Source organism: Rhinoderma darwinii, chromosome 3 (genome assembly GCF_050947455.1).
Source record: "Rhinoderma darwinii isolate aRhiDar2 chromosome 3, aRhiDar2.hap1, whole genome shotgun sequence".
Lineage (NCBI taxonomy): Eukaryota > Metazoa > Chordata > Amphibia > Anura > Rhinodermatidae > Rhinoderma > Rhinoderma darwinii.
In genome coordinates, this window is record NC_134689.1 from 317,117,243 (window position 1) to 317,138,760 (window position 21,518).

Here is a 21,518-nt window from a genome sequence, read left to right on the forward strand (position 1 = left end):
TCAGATGTGGTGGATTTGCTGCAGAATTCTGCTGCGGACAGGCTTCAGTGGAAATCCGCATGAGACTTGTTTTCCTTTGGCTTCTATAGCTTTTTAGGTAACTTAGTGCAGACATTGTGGAAAATAAGTGTGGAAACTAGTTTGCAGTGCAGAATTTTAAAAAAAGCATGCACAGTCTGTTGCGGAGGAGCAGCAGATTTTCACTGCGGATTTCAGCCTTTGCAATGTCCATTGCAAATTCTGCCACGTCTGAACAAACGGTCAAATATACTAATTTTGCTGCAGATTCGTTGTATAATTGCCGCAAATTTACGGCAAAATCCACAGCAGTAAATTTCTGCCACATCTGAACGAGTCCTTAAGGGCATGTTCAGACATGGCAGAATTTCTCCGCTGCAAATGTTGCTGCAAATTTGCGGCAAGTACGCAGTGAATCTACAGCAACATTTGCATATTTGGCAGGTATTTCAGACATTGCGACTATCACAGTGGACTTGCAGCAGATTTCAGTTTTTGCATTGCAAAGGCTGAAATACGCAGTGAAATTCCGCTTCTTCTCCGCAACAGACAGTGCATGCTGCGGAGGGAAAAATCTGTTTCGCAGCCTAAATTCCAAACAGTTATTTTCCACAATGTCTGAACTAAGTTACCTAAAAATGAAACCAATAAAATAAACGGCTGCTGCAGATTTCAGCTGCGGACTGTCTGCAGCAGAATTCAACAGCAATTCCGCTATGTCTGAACGTGCCCTAAGGGCACGTTCAGACGTGGCAGAATTTTTCCGCTGCAAATGTTGGTGCAGATTACGCAACGAATCTGCCCCAACATTTGCATATTGACAGGTAATGCAGACGTTGCAGAAAACACAGCGGACTTGCCATAGATTTCAGTTCTTGCATTGCAAAGGCTGAAATTCGCAGTGAAGTTCCGCTTCTTCTCTGCAACAAACAGTGCATGCTGCGGAGGGAAAATTCTATACCGCAGCCTATGGTCTGCAGCGGAGTTTAGAAACAACTGTAAAAAACGGCCGCTGGAGAATTCCACAGCAATTCTGCCACGTGTGAATTTGCCCTAACAGGACAATATGTTACCAGTGATGGACTTGGGCATTTTTATTTTCTGAAATAGACGGACCCATTAGGGCACATTCAGATGTAGTTGAATTGCTGTTGAATTCCGCGGCAGACAGTCCGCAGTGGATATCTGAAGTAGCCTTTTTTTTTTTTACGTTGGTTCCTATACATTATCAGGTAACTTAGTTCAGACATTGTAGAAAATAACTGGAATTTAGGCTGCAGTGCAGAAGTTTCCCTCTGCAGCATGCACATTTTGTTGCAGAGAAGCAGCGGAATTTGACTGCGGATTTCAGCCTTTGCAATGCAAAAACTGAAATCTGCGGCAAGTCCACTGTGATATCTGCAACGTCTGAATTACCTGCCACATATGCAAATGTTGCTGCAGATTCGTTGCGTAATTGCCGGAAATTTGCAGCGGAAGAATTCTGCCACGTCTGAATGTGCCCTTGGCGCCCATGAAGAGTGGTAAGCCACCAAGTACGATTCTTAGCAGCGCTACTACACAATAAGGATTTATATCGTCCCAGTCCCCAGTACGGCTCAGTGCCCGACGAAGGTCTTACGACCGAAACGTCGACGTCACACATACAGCCTCTGGCATCTATTCTGAGAATCTAAATAAATATAATTTTTGAAACACAAGCAAGGTGTGCCGACTACAATTCTTAACCTACTGTAAAGGAAAGCGCATTCTGCTGTGCTTTCCTATACAATAAAAAAAGTATGGCAGCACACACCACCCTGACGGAGGCCAAAAGGACACCCTTTTGGCCTTCGTTGAGTAAATGGGGCACTATGGCTACATTCGACGTATATGCCGAACTTGGTCACACATTAAGATGTGAAAATAGCATAAATCCCATAAAGCTCTGTTCACACCTCCATTAGTTCTTTTCTGTTAGGCTTTAGCTGCTTTTTGACAGTCAGATTAGTGCAGGCTTCATCCATTCTGTTTTCTTTTGTTCTGCTCCATCATGGGAGTAGAACAACGAGAAAAATGGAAGCACCGGATCTGTCTCATGATCGTTTTGATCACGTTGTCCGTTGGCATGCTGCTCTATTTTGTCTGCCATTTTTAAGCGGGTCTGCGACCGAGGCTCCTGAAGGAGCCTCTGACACAAGTGAGAACACAGTCATAGCATACTGCAGTATTGTGTCCAGCAAAAAAAAAAATCTGATGAAAACATGACTGATCCATTAAAAATGTAGTCATATCTGATCATGACGGATAATAACGGATTCGTAATATCCGTTATGGCTCCTGTAAAAACAGAAAATATGATGCAATAAAGGATCTCTCTCTGTATCCCTCCCTGAATGTTATTTTGTTTTGTTAAATCAAGGTGTATTTACATGAGCCTCTTTTGTGCCTTTATGTTTTCAAGCAGGGAAGGGATTGCACAACTGATATCAGATGACTCCAGGTCGGACATATGTTGCAAAAAAAAAAAAAAAAGCCTCCCTACAGCACATAAAAACCAGACTGAAAATACCCCAGTGAGAAAATGACCCAGGGAACTGGGGCATTATTGAACTTTTTTCAGTATGTGTGTTTTTTTTCATTTTCGTTTTTGTTTTACATTTTTTGTGAAGTTAAACTACTGGTTCTACATTTGGCATAATATATATCAGACAATTCGCTGGGTCTGGTTCTATTTTCAGGACCCAAATATATTGTGTTCATATATTTTCTTGGAATTGATGTATATTTCTTCTTTTATTTTTACTTTTTTTTTGGTTATTCTTCCTTCTTTCATTCTTTCTTCTTTCTTTAACTCATTTCCTAGACATTCCTTTTCTCTCTAGTTATCTCTCTCTCTCTCTCTTTCTGTCTTTGTCTCACACACACATCTTTTTTTTCTCTCTCTCTGCCTGGATGTCTCTCTCATTTTCACTGCCGGCACTGTGAAAGGAGTGATCTAGGCGATAGTATTTGTAGAGCATCTCCTGCATCCTCTTGATATTTGGGCTGTAATTAGTTTTAGCACTCGTCCACTGGAAGTGAAATAATTATCAATAAAACACTGAACACGTCACTGCTCCGCTCCACTTGTTAATAAAGAACATTATTATTATTATAATTATTTACTACTACCTCTGCATTATTCTATGGAAGGTAACCTTTCCGGGGTATGGATACAGGTGGATAACGCTGCTTGTATACAACTGTATGGTGGCTGTGCTGTGGGTAAAGTGTGAAGGAGCTGTCAGCAGTCATTACACCGCCTGTCTAACAGGACATCTCAATCTCCCTGGCAGCCTGTGATGAGAGCACAGACCCCTCCAACATGACAGCTCCCAGCCCTGTCCCCATCCCAAGCAGCCCCAGGATCTCTCCTCTGCATATGCTATTCTATTACTGCCCATGATTATATATACACAAGTAAACATGCAAATAGGTGATGCCAACCCATACCGCATCCCAGTACAAATATATATATATATATATATGCGTATATATATATATATATATATATATATATATATATTTATATGTATGTATATATATATATTATATATATATATACATATATATATGTATATATATACATATATATGTATATATATATGTATATGTGTATATATATATATATGTATATATATATATATGTATATATATATATATATATATATATATATATATATATATATATATATATATATATAGTTTGACACAAATGACCCTGATTTCCTGGTGATCATTCTCAAAATGAATCAGCAATTATCACGAGAATAATAATAATACATGTATTGACAGAATATTATAGCTTTATGATAGATAAAACATATATATTACAATAATAAAGAATAATACAGGTATATATGTATGATTATAGCTTCATTATATTATATACTATAATGATTGCAATAGTAATAATTATGATCATTATCTATCTATCTATCTATCTATCTATCTATCTATCTATCTATCTATCTATCTATCTATCTATCTATCTATCTATCTATCTATCTATCTATCTATCTATCTATCTATCTATCTATCTATCTATCTATCTATCTATCTATCTATCTATCTATCTATCTATCTATCTATCTATCTATCTATCTATCTATCATCTATCTATCTATCTATCTATCTATCTATCTATCTATCTATCTATCTATCTATCTATCTATCTATCTATCTATCTATCTATCTATCTATCTATCTCAGTATTATGTTTAAACTACTACTACTACTACTACTACTAATACTAATAATACTACTGTAATCCAATACATTAGATATCTCTCCGTGTCTCCGTATTTGAGACATAAATAAGGTAATACTATATCATCTCCCCGACACTACAGTGTACATTATATACACGGCAGCAACAAGCAATGTACAATGCCATTTTCTCTACATATTACATTTTACATGATAGAGACAGTAATCCACACATCAGCATTATAATCAGTGAGAATGGCTTCCAGGCAATCCTACTCTATCCAGTGCCAATAATAACCAGTGTGATCTCTTACTTACTGGATCACAGGCGCCCATTAACCCCACCCCTGCCGGCAGCGCACAGCCCAGAGCTTTGATACTACAAGGCGTAACTGTTTCCGGGAATTTGGCTAAAATGTAACTAAAGAGGATTAATTGTTCGTTAAATATTCTTAAGAAATGAAATGTAATGTATTCCGGGGTTCGTATTATAATTACTATACTAATTCTTCACTATTGTACTTATTACAAATTGCAATACCTTCAATAGAAAAGTCGCAAGTATATAGCAGCCGCTATTTATAAAGGACCAGTATTTCCTGCACTAAAATATAACAATTGTTATATACATCCTCAGGAGCTGACTATCGAATTGAATGTCTCTAATTAAATATCTCCAAATACCAATGTTTTACACGTAATGTGTTTTCCTTAAAATATATTGCAGTGTGGTATTAATATGATTAACCCAATAAGAGCCATTGTGCACCCAATACATCAATTCTGTGTCCTTACTGTATAGTGTGTGTGTGTGTGTGTGTGCGCGTGCGTGCGTGCGTATGTATGTATGTATGTATGTATGTGTGTGTGGGTATGTATATATGTATGCATGTATGTATGTATGTATGTAGTGTATGTGTATATAGGTATGTATGTATGTAGTGTATGTATGTATGTATGTATGTATGTATGTATGTATGTATGTATGTATGTATGTATGTATGTAGTGTATGTGTGTGTATGTATGTCGTTTGTCTATGTATGTATGTATGTATGTATGTAGTGTGTGTGTGTGTGTGTGTGTGTGTGTGTGTATATATGTGTGAGTGTATGTGTGAGTGTTTGTGTGTGTATCATAGCCGATTTTGATATCAAGATGAACCAAATTACCAACTAGGATCCACTACATTGACAACTCAGGTCCCCTACATCGCTATGCTACCCATGCCCCGTGTAAGTGTGCAAAATATGACATATAATTGATGCACACATCAATTGGTCGGTGTTTAAAGCGTGTTCCAGTTACATCAGATATTTCAGAGAAAAAGAATATAATAAACTGTCTGGAAGCGATAATTTGTGACAGCCTATCATTTCATTGTAAAGGAGGCAATATATGTTATTTAACCCTTGCAGTCTCACCATGTGCAAGTGACGCTATAGCTGTCAGAAGTTAGACATCAATGCTGCCTCCTATATGAGAATATCTCAATTACTACATAACAAAGGTAGAAAGGAGAAAAGGAGAAAGGAGGTCTGGGGAAAGAAGGGAGGGGGGGGGGGGTAATAATTGTGTAGTCATTCTAGTCATCTATTTCTTCTTGATTAACTATTTAAGGTCTGATCTCGGCTTCTCTGACCATTGCTCTCTCTCTTCCCTCCATTACCCTGAACTTTATATATCTCAAATCATTTTATTCCTTTTCTATCCTTTTTATAAAAAAAAGAAATGAAATGTTCATTCTTAGATTAGGCGGTCTGGTTTCTCTATCAGTAAAGGGGATGAGGTTCCTGGGACTATAATGGGCCAATTGTAGCTGGTATGTGACCCATAAAATGTGGAGGTGACTATTCCGGCTATGGTATGTAATTATGCAAAACACTTTCTATACAGCCCTGCCATCTGATCTAATGACAGTCCCCAAGGTCTCTTTCACAAGGGGAGGGCCCACATACAACAGAAACAAGCACTCACTAAAATCTACCCATTGTCTTAATACCATCTCAGCCCCAAATGTGGAGCATAAACACTGATAAACACCAGGCAGGTACCTTCCAATTACACCACATTCATTATAAGGAACTTCACTTCTATAACAACAGGTGCAAAGTCTAAACACAACAACTCTCTTATTAGAGCAAATTTTTACAACATTGATGGGGGGGGGGGGTCCATAGCCCCGCAGTCCTACATAGAAACCAAAACACATACACACACACACACACACACACACACACACACACACACACACACACACACACACACACACACACACACACACACACACACACTACTTTTAATGCATTAGCAATCTCGTTAATCATATTTAAAAGTGAATTATGCTTTTTCATAAAGAAACCTCTGCTTATTTATAGCACATTGGATATAAGGTCAGAGTATGATCTTAGGGCTATGTAATAGAAAGCACATGTTATACACTCAGACCTAACAACTTTAGCAGAGAATTCTAGGACCATTGGCTAAAGATTTAAATACACATTTGGTAAGAGGTAGTGAAGTCAATATACTATATATACATGGAGAGATGCGCTCACTATGGATTAGCGCTTTGCAGATAGAATATACAACTTTGTCTAGTGTCCAGCATTAGAGTCTAAGCCGGATTGGAAATTAAAAGTCCATATTTGCATTTTAATGCAGCTCCCCCTCCTCTCGTGCTTAGATCCCCTTTATCATCGCATAGAGGTGCAGCAGCTATATGAAGAAATGAAGTGCTGCCAGTGGCACAGATAGACAGATCTGCTCTTGTCAGGGGTCAGGATGCCTCAGATTGCTTCTAGAGATCTTTTGAACAATTCACACGACTGAAAGCTTAGTGGTATTACTTGTTCTGAAGCCCCAGCACTAGGATCACATTCACAAATAGAGGTCTGCGGAATTTCCATGCTAACTTGCTCACAGGCTCCAACCATTCCTTTTTTTCTCCTGGTGACACAATTCTGATCCCTGAGATGACAAGACTTGTGAGGAGAGACAGAGAAAATTGCATCTCGCATTGTAGCTACTTCCCAATCAAAGGGGGCTTTATCCTTGTCTGTCAGGGAGAAAGGCACAAAATGAGTTTTGTGTTTCATAATTAAACATCCCCACCCTGAATCTTTTCACATTTGTACACACTGAGCTCCCCCTCACACACAGAATTTACTTCCCCCTGCTGCTGTGCTTTCTCATCTTCTTTCCCCTCTGTTTAATCGGTTTAATATATCCAGAATGATAAAAAATACATTGTTACCTTGTATCATGGACATCAGTTGCAATTGTTAGGAAAGGAATAGGTTAAATTACAAAAACTGGACTGGAATATTGAATATCTACAAAGTGCACAGTAGCAGAAGTGTCGTCTGTATGAGAGCTTTGTTTCTGATGCAAAAAGTTGTGCGACATCTTATAAAAACCTGAAAACTCGCACTGAAACGGGGTTTGTACTGCACTTCTAGCCTGTCCTTCACGAACTCCAGGTATGAGAGGAAATAACGGAAATGGGATGATAAATGTCACAATATTGACACTACCAAACCACGTCCTCAAAATAAAATAAATAACAAATAAATAAATACATACAAATGTAAATAAAAATAACATAGAGCTGGAGGTGACTAAAAGTACCGGTTGAGGTGTAAATTCTCAAGTGCATATTTAAAGTAGTATTTGAGACCTTTAAATTATATATTTTATTTGTGCGTTTGCATATATGTGTATATATATATATATATATATATATATATATATATATATTTATTTATTTGTGTGTGTGTGTATATATATATATATATATGTGTGTGTGTGTGTGTATATATGTGTGTGTGTATATATGTGTGTATGTGTGCGTGTATATATATATATATATATATATATATATATATATATATATATATATATATATATACATCTATCGTCTGTGAACTGATGAGTTTAGCACCTAGCTGCTACTTAATCATTTTAATGAGTTCATCTTTAGTTTTGTGAAAATTAAGAGCGTTTTCTCCCAACAGAAACAGTAAAAGGTGATATGGGCAACCATCTAGATGAAGATATTATTTCTTAATTAGCTTAGTGTCAAAGGTTTAGGGAGCCCGATTAACTATATTTTACCTTAATTACACACTCAACTCCACGGAGTATCTAACATTTCTTACAAAATAGTGCAGAAAACACAAAATATTCATTTCAATAAATTCATTAATTCTTTGTAATATTAATTAATTGCAGGAGCTGCTCTTGTGCTGGTAAGAGGAATAGCCCCCCCCCAATGATTTACAGAAGATGGAAGGGAATGAGTTATAGTGAAGTGAATATTAAATTCGCAAAATGAACATTTTAAATTCAGATTGAGGGATTCATCCTTATGTACAACTGCAAAAAACAATGACTAGAAAGAAAAATAAGAGTAAACATAAATGTTAAATAAAATAAATCAGAAGTACTAGGAATTGTGCTAATTAGTGAATGTCTCTTTGTCATATATATCTATAAAATCATGCATTAGGTCTTAAAATGTAGTCATTCGTAGACAAGGCTTATTCTGTAATAAGCAGCATGACACACATTGGTGATCACAGTCTCAAACATGTGGTGACATAAAATGTACTGCGACAATTCGTGCTTGCCAGCAGACAACTGCCTTTCAAATGCGAATAAAAAAAAGACATGGGTGTTGAGTTTAACAATGAGATGTGCTCAACATTAGCCACATAGGTCATCATTAGAAAAGATTTGCTGAAACATCACTTTACATTCAGCCATTCTTGGGAGAATCTAAAAGCTCAACCAGTTACCACTCCTGCGAATTTGTAAGGGTTAATGATTTATTTTACTGCACAGTCCACCTCACAGGACTGCAGATCCCAGGAAGGTAATTATAATAACAGCAGAGGTATGCTCTCAAGATTAGCGCTGGCCATGTACGGTTTTCACACGATACGATTGTAAATGTCGTTGACGATAATCGTTCCATCTATGGTAGGAAAAATAATCTCAAATTAACCCCTAAGAACTGAGTCTATTTTGGCGTTATGGACCGCAATAACTTTTTCGTTTTTTCATCGCCACATTCATAGAGCGATACATTTTTAATTTTTCCATCGATTAAGCAGTATGAGGTAGTTGTATTTTTAGATGGCACCATTTTTGGGCACATAACTTGTTGATAAACCTTTTATTGATGTTTTTTAAAGGGGAAATGAAAAAAAATTCAAATGTTTTTTTCCTTTTATATACGCTGTTCCTAATATATCATAAATAATGTGTTTTGTGTTTTACTACTTTCTGCACTTTTGAAGGAATAAAAATAGTTTTTACGTCGCCACATTAAGAAAGGGCTAATTTTTTTTCTGGACGAGTTACTTTTTAATGGCACCATTTTGGTGTACATAAGACTTATTGATTAACTTTTATTATCTCCTAATATACTGAATATAAAGCATTATTGATTCGCAGTAATAAATTCACAGGTAGTCTATTAGGGCACGTTCAGACGTGGCAGAATTTTTCCGCTGCAAATGTTGGTGCAGATTTGGGGCAATTACGCAATGAATCTGCACCAACATTTGCATATTTGACAGGTAATTCTGACGTTGCAGATATCACAGCGGACTTGCCACAGATTTCAGTTTTTGCATTGCAAAGACTGAAATACGCAGTGAAATTCCGCTACTTCTCCGCAATCAAATAAGCATACTGAGGAGGGAAAATTCTGCACCGCAGCCTGATTTCCGCACAGTTATTTTCTGCAACGTCTGAACTAACTTTCCTAAAAATGTATAGAAAGAAATGAAAAAAAACGGCTGCTGCAGAATTCCACTGCGGACTGTGCGCAGCGGAATTCAACAGCAATTCCGCCACCTCTGAATTAATAGGTGGGATTAGAACTACCGCCGATCCTGGTCGTTGCCGCGCCATGTTGGTTGTATATTACAGCCGACTTCTGCTGATGATGCTGGCACAGCTCCTGTGCAGTCCATGGGGTGTACTATTAAGTCTCATTGCGGGAAGAACATCACAATTATGACATAATAGCATGTCCAAATGAGAGAAAGTGTCAAATCATTGAGACTTTAGGATCATTTATCTGACACATTTTATCATTTGAAAGAATTATTGATCATAATCATGTAACTTTGACGTGTATTTGGGGGTCATTAATGACAATTTTATTTATGGGTCACCAAGCTATTTAACTGTGTTCTTGAACGTATCCATTTCTTGTTTATATTCAAAAAGTTTTGTGTATCGTTGAGTGACATCCAGTTATTTTAATTCTACGATTATTATTATTATTATTAATAATATTATTCCTTTTATTATTATTTTTGTTATTATTAATAATAATAACAACAATATTATTTATTGTATCGATTCTTTATTTCTTATAGATTGGAATATATGGCGCTTTAAAATAAAGAATAATAATAATAATAATAATAATAACACTAATAATAATAATAATAATAATAATAATAAAGTAGTACAGTTGAGTTTTTTTAAGCACAAGTTATTGTGATACCATAATGTGTTACATGAGGTTTTTACTTAGGACTGCAGAAAATGACTCCCACTATGGTGCGAAAAAAAAAACCAGAACCGTAGCGCGTCCAGTTTCGAATGAGGTTCAAGTTGTCCTCTTGAAAATTAGAATAGATGAGAATACGTCCAATATACGGCATTCGATGGAACATGCTGCGTCCTAAAGTAAGAGAAATCCATATGGAAATATGAACATTTAAATGTAGAAATATGTGTGTTTAGCTATGGTGACTAACATTGCCTTCGCATTACGGAGGGAAAAATGAACAAACTAAACATTAATTCTAAACATGTTTGTGTGTGTGAGTGAGGCCTTAGAGACATGAAAATGCACATTAATGCAGTTCCAAATGGTTAAATCACAAACTTAGCTCTGCTACATCTGTAGGTGCCCATGGTAATGTGTAATTTGTAATTTGTATAATATACAGCTGTATATAAATGATTCTTTTATATAATAATATTGATAATAATAATTGCTCCTGATATACACATAAATCAGGTGTTTTTTTCTGTAATCAAATTATCAAGAGAAACGTGATAAATGGCCCCCAAGGTAAAGAGCCGGCCTTTGATTTCTATGCAAATCTCACATACAGTGCTTCTTAAAATTCAAGTCCATAAAATGACTGGGGAATTCGAACATTTATCATTTTCAAAGTTATTAATTCAAGATGCATTGCCTGGCGGCTTTCTGTGAATATTATCTGAGAAAGGCCAGGTCATCTCTATGAACTATTGATTAGAAGTCATATCTTCCCATGTTGGGAGAAACTGCATTTGCCTCTCTGACAAGGTGAGCCAGTTTCCAGCAAGGCTGATTGCCATATTATTTAGTTCTATAGCCCTCGATCCTGCAGAATTTCCTTGGATTTTAACTTGTGACCCTTAGAAACCGGCAGAAATTGTCCAAATCTCCCCTTTTTAATCCAAAAGACATGCAATAGCAGAGTTGAGTGGCTATGGGAGTTTGTTGAGTATTAGATCCTACAAAATATGGTATGAAAAAACACTTGCTGAGTGCAATGGATGCCATGTAATGCTGGTCTTTCTAGAAGCTCATCCCTGCAGGGCCTGGTCTTCGCACCAGCTTCTCAGAAGATGGTCATAGACATTAAATATTTTACAATTTATTCAATATCCACAGACAATCAAATGGGTAAGGGGCTGTCAGAACTCCCCCGCTTTCTAAAGAGAGGACACAGTATTTGACAGGGCACAGGAGTCTGGCAGCTACTCATCTAGTCCCCACCTTCATAGCATCAATATGCAAAGTTGTCCTAACTGAATACATATGTTAATAGGGGAAGCAGCCAAGAGATTACCATGTCTAACATCATGGAATGTTTGCGACCTAAAGCTAGCCATACACATTACATAAATGTTGGCAGATCCAGACAATTTTGGCAGAATCCCATAACAGTCTAATATAGGGGCAGCCGATGTCTGCTATTGGGGAAAAAAAGGACCAGGCATGTTAGATGTTCTATCAAGAGATGAATATTTCCCTCTCCATGTTGAAATAAACGCATGTTCAGTCATGGGAACAAGCGTATGGCTGACAACTTTCTTATGTATAGGACCAACATTAAAACGAAGCTACTCTACAAACAATAACAGCTCTTACACACGGCCATATTACAGATCTGTGATGTACAGATCTGTAATATGGTCCCAATAAACACTATGGGCCCCAGCTGTACTTTAGTGTGGCTTCTATTTTTATGGAGGCTCAACAAATTGTGTCAACGTTCATTGCATGCTGTATTAGGCCCTGTTCACATCAGTGTTGGTTTCCGTTCAGGGTTTCCGTCTGAACTTTCTGTCGGGGGAACCCCTCAACGGAAAGACAAACGGAAACCATAGCTTCCGTTTGCATCACCATTGATCTCAATGGTGACGGATACTTTGCTAATGGTTTCTGTTTGTCACCGTTGTGAAAGGGTTCAGTTTTTTTTACAGAATCAATAGTGCAATAGTGAAACCTTACACAACGATGACAAACAGAAACCATAAGCAACGGAAGCATTACCATTTAAATAAATGGCAATGCAAACGGAACCTATGGTTTCCGTTTGTCTTTCCGTTGAGGGGTTCCTCCTATGGAAAGGTCTGACGGAATCCCTTAACGGAAACCAACGCTGATGTGAACAGGCCCTTGTGTTGGTATTCTCCCTTGGAAGTAATACTGCCTATAGTTCTGTAAAACAGAGCCCTAGGTACGTTCACACTCAGTGCACATGTTACAGTTGTTGAATTCCTATTGAATCTTATGTAAAATCACCCTGTCCATGACTGGCTTAGCATCAAACATCTTCTACTGTCCCCATCATTTCCACTAATCGTATTGTCCAATCCATTCTATAGGTGGAAGCGAGGTCCCTAGCTAAGTGCACATCGCCAGGTTGTCATTATTTTCCTGAGTTATCTCTGCATGATTCTATTTTACCAATGGGGTGAGTAGATAAGGGAAAATGTTCTCTTATAATTCCATCGATTTTAGAACATTCCATCCTGAGAGAGAGAGAGATCAGTATTCCTGATCAATGAAATCAACCTGGATGACAAGTTAAGCCCCGGTGGCTATTATATTAATAGAATTACCCAGCACATACTTGTATACAACACTATCATATGATACAACTGAAATACCTCACTCACTGATCTAATTCCATGAGAGGATAAACCAATTCCGTCTGCTCTTGATAACTTCAAAAATCCCCGATAACAATTGCTGTTTAGAAATAAAAGCAACATATTGAATTAAAATGTACTTCTATGAGCACAGGTCTGCTCGCAGGTTGTATTAGTTGACTAATCCTCTACTATAGCTTTACAATTTTAATTTCATAATTTTTAATTTTTAATTTTCCCAATCATATTAGAACCCTGATGATAAAACATTTATTATTTTTACTGTAGGAATGCATAGGGCCCTCTATTATTGTAATGGGCTAGTTCAACTGTAGGAGTTGCTATGTATCTCTATCTTTCCATTTCTGGCGTTCACCTGTTTGCATAATAGACATTACATTGGATAGATCAATTAAGAGACAACATCCATTAAAATGGTTGTTTGGTTTAAGAAACCAACTTTCAAATTCCCTATTATGGAATTCTGAGTTAATAAATTAGGGGTTCCTCCATTCAGGACCCTATATGACTGATCTGTTAGCTAGGATGATCATATACAAAGTGTCTTTAGCTCTGTAGGGCCTAGTATGTACGTGCATTTAATGGAACTGTGTTATGCTCAATTTCCCTACTTACCGGTACTTTAAAATGACCTTTTTTTGGATTATGTAAAATTAACAGATTTGCAACATATTTTTTACTAGTTTTTAAAGTGGTTTTCCCATGAAGGACATTTATGACATATTCACAGGATAAATGTCAGATTGATGCAGGTCCCACCTCTTGGACCCGCATCTATCTCTAGAACGGGGCCCCCTAATCCCCGTTCTAGCTTTTTGTGCTTACGCTGATGGAACATGGTCAGGAGTTACGGAAACAGCGTAACTCGCAGAGCTATGCTGTTTCCGTAACTCCCGACCATGTAATCAGAAAGTGTCCGGGAGGCAGCACGAGCACAAAAAGCTAGAATGGGGTTTAGGGGATCCCATTCTAGAGATAGTTGCGTGTCCCAGAGTTGAGACACACATCTACCTGACATTTATGACATATCCTGTGGATATGTCATAAATGTCCCTCATGGGAAAACCCCTTTAAGCTTTGTCTGTCTATGGCAGCTTTTTTCCCCTCAGAGTTTAAATAAAGAACAAGTAAGTTTCTCTACTTCGTTCAGGCTGTGTGGTCTGGATTAGGCCTAATACCCTTTCTATAGGCTTCACTTAAATCATTGTCTCTCTCTCTTTAAATTGGAATGAAGGTGGGTTGGTATCTTGGATGTTTAGAAAAATGTAATATATATGAATTTTTTTATACGAGATAGTGATAGCTAGATATGAGATAGATATATGTATAGGTAGATAAATGTGAGATAGATAGTTAGATAGATAGATAATTACAATTTACAAAAAAAAATGGTAAATTTCTGAGAACCACATTTCTAATTATTCAGAGTGAAACATTGCTTCTCATATCATTTGCATATTCGTATGTAGCTTGTCAGATGCTTTAAACAGGAAACATATGTATGCCAGGTAGAATAACTGTTTGTCTCCACTTATCTTAGTTTACAAATAAAATTATTTGAGTTGACAAAACACTAGTCTTTAAGGGTATGTTCACACGGCCAAATTTCAGACGTATACGAGGCGTATTATGCCTCGTTTTACGTCTGAAAATACGGCTCCAATACATCGGCAAACATCTGCCCATTCATTTGAATGGGTTTGCCGACGTACTGTGCAGACCACCTGTTATTTACGCGTCGTCGTTTGACAGCTGTCAAACGACGACTCGTAAAAATACAGCCTCGTCAAAAGAAGTGCAGGACACTTCTTTCAGACGTTTTTGGAGCTGTTTTCTCATAGACTCCAATGAAAACAGCTCCAAAAACGGACGTAAAAAACGCCGCGAAAACGGCGCGAAAAACGCAGCGAAAAATGCGAGTTGGTAAAAAAACGTCTGAAAAGCAGGGTCTGTTTTCCCTTGAAAACAGCTCTGGATTTTCAGACGTTTTGGTTGACTACATGTGAACATACCCTCAGAGTTTTTCTGTTATGTGATGTGTACGGATAAGGCTGGCCATAAACATGCAATAACTGAAAGAAAAAAGTTGTTCTGCCATCAGTTGGCCACAATCCCCCCCCCCCCCCACGAAAATAGTCATTTGGCTCAGCCATGCTATTTCTATAGAGCGAGGAGGGATGAATGACATCTTTTGAGTACTCAATAGAGAATCAAGAGAAAAATATCCAATATGGCGAATACTCTGCTGTCAGTTGAACAAATGGCAAGCAAGGTTTGCCAACCCCTATAAGCACCTGCCAACAAAAAGCTAAGGTCTAAAATCACATTAGATCCTTTGCATGAAGGAGAAAATAAAGGGAAAAAATTTGAAAATTTATTTTGCCAGAAGTGTTGGGTGCTTCTCCTGTTGTCCCCAAAAAATATCTTTGGCTGCAACCCCAAGATCTGAGTCAAGAATTTGGATTTAAGCTCATGCAGACATCTTGGTAGTGTCACACTCTGTCGTTACAATAGAGCTTAATATTAGATTTATTATTTATGCACAATAGGTATCTACAGCTAAAATAAATACAAAGTTACCTCTTTTTTTTGCACAGCTGCATGTCAATATTATTGATTTATTGTTATAGAAAAAGAAGCAGATTCCAGAACTGACTAAGGTAGGATAAGCTTTGTATGGCAGTGGTGTAACTTGTAGCTCTTGGGTTAAACTTATGCCGGGCCCCTTAAAGGGGTTTTTCACATCATATAAAGTGTAAGCATTTCACTGGGATATGCCATCCCTTTATCACCGGTGGAGGTCCGACCTCAGGGACTCCCACCAATCCTGGGAATGAAGGCACCACAGTGCTGCTTTAGCGCAGTGTCCCCTTCATTGTCTTTCCCTGCAGAGCGGTGCCCTGGCCACCTGTGCTGGGAACTGCATCACAGACCTATTCAAGTGAACTGCGCCAGCTGCAGTTCCCTGTACAGCTGGGTGTCCGAGAGCACCACTGTGCAAGGAAATCTTAGAAGGGGACGTTGTGGTAAATATGTGTTGCGGACCCTTCATTCTCAGAATCGGTTGAGATCTCAGAGGTTAGACCCCCACATAAAGTGATGGCATATCCCAGTAAGAGAGGAATACCCCTTTAAATGCCAATTTATGTGCTCCATATACAATATAAAATAACATTTAAAAATAGCCCCCCACCAAAAAAAAATTGTACTCACCTGGGACCCGTTCCCACGACGAACTAAGCTACTCCACAACGCCAACGACGGGATCCTTGCGTAGGCCGGTGTGATCCTGTTGCCTAGAAAAGTTTCCCAACATTTTCAGACGCGAGGCACCACTGGAAAAAATCAGCCCCCCACTCACAGTAAAATGACCTTCAGACCGCCACTTGCAGTAAAATGACCATCAGCCCCCCCCCCACTCACAGTAAAATGACCATCAGCCTCTCACTCACAGTAAAATGACCATCAGTCCCTCCTCACAGTAAAATGACCATCAGCCTGCCACTCACAGTAAAATGACAATCAGCCCACCACTCACAGTAAAATGACCATCAGCCCGCCACTCACAGTAAAATGACCATCAGCCCCCACTCACAGTAAAATGACCATCAGTCCCTCCTCACAGTAAAATGATCATCAGCCCGTCACCCACATGCCCCATGTAGATAGTGCCACACAACCCACTGTAGATAGTGCCACACAGCCCCTTGTAGGTAGTGCCACACAGCTCATTGTAGGTAGTGCCACACAGCCCCCTTGTAGGTAGTGCCACATAGCCACCTTGTAGGTATTGCCAAGCAGCCCCTTTGTAGGTAGTGGCACACAGCCCCCTGTAAGTAGTGCCACACAGCCCCCTTGGAGGTAGTGCCACACAGCCCCCTTGTAGGTAGTGCCACACAGCCCGCTGTAGATAGTGCCACACAGCCCCCTTGTAGGTAGTGCTACACAGCCCCCTTGTAGGTAGTGCTACACAGCCCCCTTGTAGGTAGTATCACACAGCCCCCTGTAGGTAGTGCCACACAGCTCCCTTGTAAGTAGTGCTTCACAGCCCCCTTTTAGGTAGTGCCACACAACCCCCTTTTAGGTAGTGCTACACAGCCCCCTTGTAGGTAGTGCCACACAGCCCCCTTGTAGGTAGTTCCAGACACCCCCTTGTAGGTAGTTCCAGACACCCCCTTGTAGGTAGTGCCACGCCACACAGCCCCCTTGTAAATAGCAACCCCCCTTCCTGTAGATAGCGCCACTGTAGCTCCCTGAAGGAGTGGGATCCCCCTGTAGCGGGGGAATCCACTACTGGATGGAGCGCCTAATGTCTCTGAGCATATATGGACAGTGACATCAGGGGAAACTCCTGAAGCGGAATCCCCGTCCACAGTGTTGCCGATGCTGTGACCGGGGATTCCACTCCAGGAGAAGCCCCTGACGTATCTATCCATTTATGGTAGCGATGCCACTGAGAGAAGAAGCGCCTGGGTGGAGAGGCAGCTGCTGAGTTGCCGTGCCAGGGCTCTTCTGAAACAAGCAAGGGGGAAGGGAGCCAGTGCAGCGCCCCCTTCTACTTGCTGGAGTGATGCGCTCTCTGCAAGGCCGGCCCTGACCATGGCTAGCTATTGAATCACAAAAGTCATGATGTCCATGGATGGAAATTGGGCGCTGCACGAATTAGTCAATGGGTACTGACCACTATATCATAAATCCTCTGGTATTGGAGACTACATCAGTGAATCACTAGTTACGGCGATCACTTGATCTAAATAAAAAAATCTTGAAAGCACAGCATTTTCATTTAACCTCCTCCTTAGGAACTACATAAAATAGGTACTCCTTTAACAGTCATGTTTCTGAATATATTAAATGTACTGTAAAAGCTAGAATTCATACTTCTCCCCTGATACAGTCTCCAAATTAAGAGGTTCTAATGTTCTCAGAGATGAAAACCAATTATATTTTAGGATATCAAAGGCTATTTAAAAACTATACTTACCAACCACATTTCATACATATTATCTTTTTCTTTAAAAAATTCATCTATTCCTTTTGCCCCATTAATTTCTCTTCATTGATGTAGGTTCACTGGAAAACTATCTTATGATGTACATACTAAATCTTTTCCAGGTATGGGATCTTGGGTTGCAATGCTAGAAGACAATACAGAGAAATCAGATGTAACATTACGGTGACATTTAGTACATTTTATGCTATGGCAACGAGGTGAATATTATTCCCTAAGTCTAAATATCAAAGATTAATTGTTCACAAAAAATGTACTTATTAATGTTACTTTACATGCTTCATCTCAAAAGGTGAACTCTTCAAAGAAAAATAGAAAACACTGCTGCATGTTCTGTATCCAGCGAGAATTTCCAATCTATGGTCTTTAATCATTGGATGCGTCTGATTAATTTTGTGATAGTGACAATATGTGATTAAAGGGGTATTCCCATCTTATAAAGTGATGGCATATGGCTAGGGTATCACCATTAACTTGATTAGGGCCATGCTGCAATTACCTGCATAGAGGGGAGTTAGGGTGCCGATTAGCAGAGAAAAACTGTGACAAAGCACTAAGGACTGGTGCTCCTTCATTCTCAGAAATGGTGGGGGTCTTAGTAGTCGGACCCCTACCGAGCATAAAGTGATGGCATATTCCAATGACATGCCATCACTTTATAAGATGGGAATACCCCATTAACTTTCATCATTGGGCAATCAAACAAGATGGTCCCACTTTATACTGATAATAACTTCCCTCATAGAGGTACTGGTAAGTAATTAATGGCCGGCATTCAAGCTTCTCAGTATTACTTAGAATCATCGTTGAATACAAATAAAAAGATGGAAATCTGTTCAATCACATTATACAAATACTTAGATATATGATTATGGTTACTGTGCAAAAAAGTTATAGCATCAACTGAACATAAAGAACCTTATCTATTCAGGGCCATAGCCAGACGGGAGCACTATTTTATAAGCACTGTACTGGCAGATAAAACTACAGACATTTATATGTGACATTGTCACAGGGTCCATAGAAGTTGTTACTGTCAAGGCACCTACAAAGAATGGTGAGAAGCCACTATGTTGCCAACAGATTTGGTGCTGGGCTAAACTGGGGTGAGGATTCTGATTAATAACTAGGTTTTCCCTCTTCAACCTCCGTGCAGAGTTGTGGACTTGACCGCTAGTATCGTGAGGTTGCTACCTCCGGAGTAGTCTCTGTTGGCAAAAGTCAACATGGGCAAACATGGTACAAAGACAGCAGACTAAATGCAAGATCAAGATCAGCATAAGTCAGGGCAGGCGGCATACGTTCACCCACAATTTGTAGTCACAGCTCAGGGCAGGCAGCAGGCAGTCATCATAGGAAATAGGCAAGTGTAGGTGGTATGTGAATGGGACACTTCTGCATGGATCTTGTAAGGCTAGGTTTGCATCATGTCTGTGTTGCATGTTTGGCATACACCTTTAGTCTTCACAGTATTTGACTAAAGAGCTCCTCTTTCTACGGCAATAGCTATTTTGGCGCTTGAAAGATTTGTCTTCTGGTCACACATCTACATACCAGTATACACAGTATATAGTATAGACTTCAACGGCCAGACATATGCCAGAAAACTGTTATTTTGGCATTTTTTTGATAGGCATATGTTAGAAGACAGTTGTCTTAACTATATTGAAAAGTGCAGTCAACTACGCTTCTTAATACAATAATTGTTCCCCCCTTAATAACATAGGAGCATCTTAGGGCCCTATTATATGGGCCAATGATTGGGAAAACTAGCGTTCATTTTTGCTTCTGTTCACACTGTTTAATTATAAGACATATGCACTTGTATGACTACACAGTTGCATTAATAGATCATTGTCAAAGTATCCAGTATGATAAAAAAAAACATAAGGGAAAAACGGGGGGAGGAGGGAACCTCCAGCTCACCAGTCCTGCGTCCTGCACTCAGATCTCGCCCGGATCTCCGTGAGGGCACACGGCAGACAATGTAGAAGGAAAGAAGGTAGGATCCAGCGAAGTATAGTGAATAAAAGGAAATCAGTATTTCCACTTTATTGAGATAAACAATCGAATATTAAAACAAGGGAGAGAGAACGCAGTACAAGGTGGTCTCAGATGGCAAAATTAGGAAGCCTACGCATGTCGAACACAGTCTGTGTTCTTATTCATGGCTGATGTACGATTGTTTATCTCAATAAAGTGGAAATATTGATTTCCTTTTATTCACTATACTTCGCTGGATCCTACCTTCTTTCCTTCTCTATCCAGTATGATATTGTATTGAAAAGCACAGTCAACCATGCCTTTCAAGTAAAAAAAAAAGTATTTATGACCAACCGAAATTATGCCAAAAGCAGGGGCCTAGCTAGGGGGGGAGGCAGGAGGAGCATGTGCCCCGGGCGCAACTAAGAGGGAAGGTGGGGGGCGCCAGGAGCGCACCGTCCATGACGGCGGCCTGCTGCATCACTGAGGGGGTAGCAGCGCCACTGAAACCAGCCAGTGCCCCCCCTCTTACACTGTAGGCGATGAACGGCCGGGTACATTCCGTGCCCGGCCATTCACCGCCTTTCAACGACTCAAGCGGCGAGATTACCTCTTTGCGCTTGCATCGTTGAAAGGTGCTGATTGACAGGGCAAGTCACAGTGCCCTGCCAATCAGCGCCTTTCATAGACGCAAGCGGTGCGATAACGACATTAATGACTCGCTGTGTAAATCAGCGCCTTTCAACAACGCAAGCAGCGCGAGGATGTCAGAAGAGAGCAGTTCTGCATTGACACCGGATGGCGCGTGAACAGGATTAAGGTAAGTATGTAAAGTTTTATTTTTTATCCTAATAAAAATGTAAGTGACATTATCTACGGAGGGTGCTCTATCTACAGAGAGCAGGCTCTATCTTCAGGGGGGCTATATACAGAGGTCGGCTCTATCTACAGGGGGGCTATATACAGAGGTCGGCTCTATCTACAGGGGGTATATACAGGGGTGGGCTATATGTGAGGCACTATATACAGGGGTGGGCTATATGTGCAGTACTATTTATAGGACGAGATATATGTAGG